At 62.7% G+C, this 7826-nt stretch overlaps 1 non-coding gene across 1 annotated transcript; it reads right to left on the reverse strand.

Annotated features, from left to right (window-relative positions):
* Positions 1-581: 581 nt before the first annotated feature.
* Positions 582-649, reverse strand: LOC129150374 (small nucleolar RNA SNORD77). Its single transcript, XR_008557118.1, has one exon. It is a non-coding gene; the product is annotated as a small nucleolar RNA SNORD77 (small nucleolar RNA).
* Positions 650-7826: the final 7177 nt, after the last annotated feature.

The following is a 7826-nucleotide window of genomic DNA, read 5'->3' on the forward strand; positions in this document are numbered from 1 at the left end:
TGGGTTGTGGGCTCAATCCCCAGTACGGGGCATGCAGGAGGCAGCCAATCGATGATTCTCTCATCACTGATATTTCTCTCTCTCCCTCTCCCTTCCTCTCTGAAAGCAATCCTACCTAATAATAGACAGATATGCAAATTGACCGTACCTTCGCTATGCCCGTGATTGGCCAAGAGGCGCGGGGGGGGGCGGGACTCGGGGTGGCCGATTGGGCCGGCGGGACGCTGAGCTCGCGTCGCCAGCGGCGGCTCGAGCTCAGCGTCTGCACCATGGCTGTGCTGCGGCACAGAAGGGGCCTCTGGGGCAGCGAGCTCACGTCCCACCGCAAACCATCAAAAGCGTGGGAGCTGGGTGCCTGTCCGCTCCGGCACCAGGCCTTTCAGAAGCCTCCGCCACACCGGAGGCTTCTGAAAGGCCTGGTGCACCAGCGGACAGGCACCCAGCTCCCCCGTGATGGAAAGCGAAAGCGTGTAGGGGACCCTCCACGTGCATGATTCAATCATGCACTGGGCCTCTAGTAAAAATATATTTTTTAAAAAATTCTACTCTCTCTGGGAAAGGATTTGGCAGATTCTGTCTTCAGACACATCAGACAAATGGTACCTCTCCACAGGAGCCAATCTGCTGAACGATGCAGCCATCACAGTACTGGACACTTATGCCAGAAAGATGGGAACTTGTCTACACAAAACCTGGATGCGAATGTTCATAGCAGCTTTAGAAACAGCCCTGGCCGGTGTGGCTCAGTGGCTAGAGTGTCGGCCTGTGGACTGAAGAGTCCCGGGTTTGATTCTGGTCAAGGGCACGTACCTTGGTTGCGGGCTCCTCCCCAGCCCAGGCCCTCGTTGGGGTGCATGCAGGAGGCAACCAATGGATGTGTTTCTCGCTGTCTCTCTCTCTCTCTCTCTCTCTCTCTCTCTCTCTCTCTCTCTAAAATCAATGGGAAAATATCCTCAGGTGAGGAGTAACAACTGGGAACAAGCCAAATGTCCTTCGTTGGCTGAATGGACAACGGCCCAGCCATACTACTCAGCAAGAAGGCGGAACTGCCACCGCTTGACTGGCTCTCAAGGTCATTGTGCCGAATGACAAAAAGCCGTCTCAAACGGTCACGTACCACACAACTCCATTTTGCTAGCAATTCTGAAGTGACATGTTGGAGATGGAAACCAAGGGAGTGGTTGCCAGGGGCGACAGGGTGAGGAGGCAGGAAGGGGCAGGTGTGACCACAGAGGCCGCCCTCGGCAGATCTTGCTGCTGCTGGAACAGTTTGGTGGAGGTGGTTACACAGATCTACACGCGATAAAACTGCGAAGAACCACACACACACACACACACACACACACACATGCGAGTGCATGTAAAACTGGAGAAACCTGAATAAGGTCCGTGGTTGTAGCAAAGTCCACTTCCTGCTTTGATGTTGCATCAGCTGTGCCAATGTTCCCATTGGGGGAACTGGGCGAAGGGTACACAGGACCCCTGTACTATTTTCACAACTAAAAAAGAGAAAAACATCTTTATTAGCAAATATATTCTAATTGTATAATCTGTTCAGTACAAGTACGAAGTAGAGTCTTTTTAAAACTTCAACCAGAAACAGGAACTGTTACTATTTTAGCAGAGTTCCTCCTACTTTTTTTAAAATTGTTTTCTGGGTTTGCTTGGCCACCTGTTTTTTGGTTTTTTAGTATGTTTTTATTGATTTCAGAGAGGAAGGGATAGGAAGGGGAGAGAAACATCAATGATGAGAATCATAGATCAGCTGCCATCTACACTCCCCACACTGGGGATGGAGCCCGCAACCTGGGCATGTGCCCTTGACCAAAATTGAACCATGACCTCCTGGTTCATAGGTCGACGCTCAACCAACTGAGCCACACTGGCCGGGCAAATTCCTCCCACTCTTCTATGTATTTTCAAAGTAGTTGAGGTCATTGTGTGTACTCCAACTATAACCTACTCTTTCCTCCGCCTATTAGGAGTTATTTTCCCCACAATGCTAGTTATTGTAAACGTATATTCCGAGTACAGCGTATAAAATCATTCGGAAAGTTAATTTAGCTCCAGTTCTAATTAGAAGAAACAGGGTAAGCAAAAATTAAGGCAGAGTGCAGGATACGTGTTCAAGAAGAGGAGAAAGCTAACTTCAAAGTCCGGTAACTGCAGTGACTGAAATCTCTGCATGCGGGTGTGGAGGAGGGACAGACCACTGTCCTCCGATACGTTACTGAGCTACAAAGGGGAGGCCCGTGAGCAAACAACCAGGTCACTTAAGAGCAAAAAATAAAAGGATTAAGCACAAAGGCATTGGGCAATTTCAAATATGCACTAAGACATTTATTTTTAAATTTCTTTATTGATTAAGGTGTCACATATTTGTCCTCATCCCCCCATTCCCATCCCACACCCCTCCCCACGGATGCCCCCACCCCCTGTTGAACTTAACCGTTGGATAGGCTCATATGCATGCACACAAGTCCTGTGGTTGATCTCTCCCCCCTCCCCCCACCCTCCCCTCTCCTCCCTCTGAGGCCCGATAGTCCGATCGATGCCTCCTTGTTTCTGGTTCTGTTCTTGTTCACCAGTCTATGTTGTTCATCATTTCCCCTAGATGAGAGAGATCATATGTCACTAGATATATACTTATAAGAACTGAATGTGAGAGGAGCAATAATAGTTATGCTGACAGGCAAATGAATCAGTCTGTAGTGAGTTTCTTTCTGGACCAACAGTTCTTTAGAGACCCAATTTCAATGTCCACCGGTTCCTTATGTGTACATGTCAGCACTGACCCCTCAGCTCTGGATGGTGGACAAATGGTGGTAACGGAGGTCCGACTCCCTCTGGTTTGGTCTCGGCCGGACCCAAGGGCACGGCTTCACCCGGACTAAGGGGAACGTGGCCTCACCCAGACCCAAGGGGCGCGTGGCCTCACCCGGGACCGGGACCCAGCCTCACCCGGATGGATCCAGGGGCACACGGCCTCACCCGGACCCAGGATCCGGCTTCACCCGTACCCAGGGGCGCATGGCCTCTCCCAGACCCAGGGGCTCGTGGCCTCACCTGGGCCTAGGTGCGCGAGGCCTCACCCGGATCCAGGGACACATGGCCTCACCCGGACCCGGGGGCGTGTGGCCTCTCCCAGACCCAGGGGCACGTGGCCTCACCCGGGCCTAGGTGCGCGAGGCCTCACCCGGATCCAGGGACACATGGCCTCACCCGGACCCGGGGGCGCGTGGCCTCTCCCAGACCCAGGGGCACATGGCCTCACCCGGACCCGGGACCCAGCCTCACCCAGATCCAGGGACACATGGCCTCACCCAGACCCGGGGGCACGTGGCCTCTCCCAGACCCAGGGGCACGTGGCCTCACCCGGACCTAGGTGTGCGAGGCCTCACCCGGATCCAGGGACACATGGCCTCACCCGGACCCGGGGGCGCGAGGCCTCTCCCAGACCCAGGGGCACATGGCCTCACCCGGACCCGGGACCCAGCCTCACCCAGATCCAGGGACACATGGCCTCATCCAGACCCGGGGACACATGGCCTCTCCCAGACCCAGGGGCACGTGGCCTAACCCGGGCCTAGGTGCGTGAGGCCTCACCCGGATCCAGGGACACATGGCCTCACCCGGACCCGGGGGCGCGTGGCCTCTCCCAGACCCAGGGGCACGTGGCCTCACCCGGGCCTGGGTGCGCGAGGCCTCACCCGGATCCAGGGACACATGGCCTCACCCGGACCTGGGGACATGTGGCCTCTCCCAGACCCAGGGGCACGTGGCCTCACCCGGGCCTAGGTGCGCGAGGCCACACCCGGATCCAGGGACACATGGCCTCACCCGGACCCGGGGGCGCGTGGCCTCTCCCAGACCCAGGGGCACGTGGTCTCACCCGGACCTAGGTGCGCGAGGCCTCACCCTGATCCAGGGACACATGGCCTCACCCGGACCCGGGGGCGTGTGGCCTCTCCCAGACCCAGGGGCACGTGGCCTCACCCGGACCTAGGTGCGCGAGGCCTCACCCGGATCCAGGGACACATGGCCTCACCCGGACCCGGGGGCGCGTGGCCTCTCCCAGACCCAGGGGCACGTGGCCTCACCCGGACCCGGGACCCAGCCTCACCCGGATCCAGGGACACATGGCCTCACCCGGACCCGGGGGCGTGTGGCCTCTCCCAGACCCAGGGGCACGTGGCCTCACCCGGGCCTGGGTGCGTGAGGCCTCACCCGGATCCAGGGACTCATGGCCTCACCCGGACCCAGGGGCGCATGGCCTCTCCCAGACCCAGGGGCCCGTGACCTCACCCGGGCCTAGGTGCGCGAGGCCTCACCCGGATCCAGGGACACATGGCCTCACCCGGACCCGGGGGCGCGTGGCCTCTCCCAGACCCAGGGGCACATGGCCTCACCCGGACCCGGGACCCAGCCTCACCCAGATCCAGGGACACATGGCCTCACCCAGACCCGGGGGCACGTGGCCTCTCCCAGACCCAGGGGCACGTGGCCTAACCCGGGCCTAGGTGCGCGAGGCCTCACCCGGATCCAGGGACACATGGCCTCACCCGGACCCGGGGGCGCGTGGCCTCTCCCAGACCCAGGGGCACGTGGCCTCACCTGGACCCTGGGGTGCGAGGCCTCACCCGGATCCAGGGACACATGGCCTCACCCGGACCCGGGGGCGCGTGGCCTCTCCCAGACCCAGGGGCACGTGGCCTCACCCGGGCCTAGGTGCGCGAGGCTCACCCGGATCCAGGGACTCATGGTCTCACCCGGACCCAGGTAGGCGTGGCCTCTCCCAGACCCAGGGGCACGTGGCCTCACCCGGGCCTGGGTGCACGAGGCCTCACCCGGATCCAGGGACACATGGCCTCACCTGGACCCGGGGGCGCGTGGCCTCTCCCAGACCCAGGGGCACGTGGCCTCACCCGGTCCTGGGACCCAGCCTCACACAGATCCAGGGACACATGGCCTCACCCAGACCCGGGGGCACGTGGCCTCTCCCAGACCCAGGGGCACGTGGCCTAACCCGGGCCTAGGTGCGTGAGGCCTCACCCGGATCCAGGGACACATGGCCTCACCCGGACCCTGGGGGCGCGTGGCCTCTCCCAGACCCAGGGGCACGTGGCCTCACCCGGGCCTGGGTGCGCGAGGCCTCACCCGGATCCAGGGACACATGGCCTCACCCGGACCCGGGGGCGCGTGGCCTCTCCCAGACCCAGGGGCACGTGGCCTCACCCGGGCCTGGGTGCGTGAGGCCTCACCCGGATCCAGGGACACATGGCCTCACCCGGACCCAGGGGAGCATGGCCTCTCCCAGACCCAGGGGCCCGTGGCCTCACCTGGGCCTAGGTGCGCGAGGCCTCACCCGGACCCGGAGGCGCGTGGCCTCTCCCAGACCCAGGGGCACATGGCCTCACCCGGACCCGGGACCCAGCCTCACCCGGATCCAGGGACACATGGCCTCACCCGGACCCGGGGGCACGTGGCCTCTCCCAGACCCAGGGGCACGTGGCCTCACCCGGTCCCGGGACCCAGCCTCACACAGATCCAGGGACACATGGCCTCACCCAGACCCAGGGGCACATGGCCTCTCCCAGACCCAGGGGCACGTGGCCTCACCCGGGCCTAGGTGCGCGTGGCCTCACCCGGATCCAGGGACACATGGCCTCACCCGGACCCGGGGGCGCGTGGCCTCTCCCAGACCCAGGGGCACATGGCCTCACCCGGACCCGGGACCCAGCCTCACCCGGATCCAGGGACACATGGCCTCACCCGGACCCAGGGGCGCATGGCCTCTCCCAGACCCAGGGGCCCGTGGCCTCACCTGGGCCAAGGTGCGCGAGGCCTCACCCGGATCCAGGGACACATGGTCTCACCCGGACCCGGGGGCGCGTGGCCTCTCCCCAACCCAGGGGCACGTGGCCTCACCCGGGCCTGGGTGCGCGAGGCCTCACCCGGATCCAGGGACACATGGTCTCACCCGGACCCGGGGGCGCGTGGCCTCTCCCAGACCCAGGGGCACGTGGCCTCACCCGGGCCTAGGTGCGCGAGGCCTCACCTGGATCCAGGGACACATGGCCTCACCCGGACCCGGGGGCGCGTGGCCTCTCCCAGACCCAGGGGCACGTGGCCTCACCCGGGCCTAGGTGCGAGAGGCCTCACCCGGATCCAGGGACACATGGCCTCACCCGGACCCAGGGGCGCGTGGCCTCTCCCAGACCCAGGGGCACGTGGCCTCACCCGGGCCTAGGTGCACGAGGCCTCACCCGGATCCAGGGACACATGGCCTCACCCGGACCCAGGGGCGCGTGGCCTCTCCCAGACCCAGGGGCACGTGACCTCACCTGGGCCTAGGTGCGAGAGGCCTCACCCGGATCCAGGGACACATGGCCTCACCCGGACCCAGGGACGTGAGGCCTCACCTAGACCCAGAGGCGTGTGACCACACCCGAGTCCAGAGGCACGCAACCTCGCCTGCATCCGAGTCCCAGCGGGGTTTCGTCTTCTTGATCCCAATTCCTGTTGGTCCATTCCCTCTCAGCAATTCCCTCGGCCATCCCCCCAGAGCTCCAGGACGGCTGCCGCAGAACCCGCCGGGCGGCGGGCTCGGCGAAGCTCCGGTGCGCCCGGTGCACGGCGGCGGGCTGGTCCAGTGTCGCTGCGTCGGCCCTTGGGTCTGCAGCGGTGGCCGGTCGCCGAGCGTGCGCACCTGGCCGCTTCCGGGGCATTGAGACTCCTGAAGGACTCGGAGGTCAGCAACGCGGAGTCTCCCACCCCCTGTCCCGCATGGGCTCGTCCGTCCGCGCCCGGCAGCTAGTGGAGCTGTCCCCCCAGCCAGAGACCGCCAGGGGAACTGCGCCAAGCACGCCCCAGGCCGCCATTGTGTCGCCTGAGCCGTAGTTCTTAAAGTGTGGTCTTTGGGTCACCGTCATCAGCATCATCCTGCATACCCCTCTTTTATTCTAGTTGTAGAGCATCCGCTCAGCCAGCCCTCCGGTGGCCCTGGACGGCGCCCGCTCCGCTCTCCCGCCGCAGTCTCAAAATTGTCGTGGTAGGCAACAATCAGGCTTCCGCCCTATGCCTCCATCCCGGTTCTCCCTTGTATAGCTAAGTCTTGACTGTTGTTGGCGTCACCGGGAGGAACCGTCCTCCAGGCCAATTGGCCGTGAGGGCCCTCCTTGTCTACAAAGGAAGAGTTGCTGCGCAGGAGACACGCGCATGGGCCGGGTCTTGGTGCAGCAAGGCCCCGGCGTTCACTGAATCTGCCCCCCGAATGCGTCCCCTATGCGCATGGTTGAAATCTGGTGTCATCTCACACAGACCACTAGATGCCCCCGTCTCCGGGTCCCCAATGGGGTGTAGGTCAGCTACTGCCTTAGGCACTCAGCAGGGATTACAGCAAAAACTGTAGTTTCCTCCTCCTGTCTGAGTGGCCCTGGAGCAGTCCGACTAGAACCACAGTTCATCTGGCCAAGCTGCCAGAGGGCAGGCCACCCACATGCACAAGCCGTTGCTTGGAGCGCAGATGCGCCTGCAAGACTTGCGGGGCGGGTCTTCAAAACGTGCGGGGCGGGTCCAAGGGCGGGGCGGGTCCCAGGGCGGGGCGGGGTCTCAGGGGGGGCGGGGTCTCAGGGCGCCAACAGGCCATGGCGCGGCGAACCACAATGGCTAGAAGTCTGCTCCTTCTGCCTTCCACGTTTCTAAGCCCCCTCGTTCCGCACTCCAGCGCAGCAAACACTGATTGCTGGGCGCACCTCCGCAAGAGTCCCGCCTCTCCCCGCAGGCGTCTGGGTCTCCCGCGCGTCCCCAGAAGCTGGATTTCAGGG

The sequence above is a fragment of the Eptesicus fuscus genome, chromosome 1, assembly GCF_027574615.1.
Source record: "Eptesicus fuscus isolate TK198812 chromosome 1, DD_ASM_mEF_20220401, whole genome shotgun sequence".
Classification (NCBI taxonomy): Eukaryota; Metazoa; Chordata; class Mammalia; order Chiroptera; family Vespertilionidae; genus Eptesicus; species Eptesicus fuscus.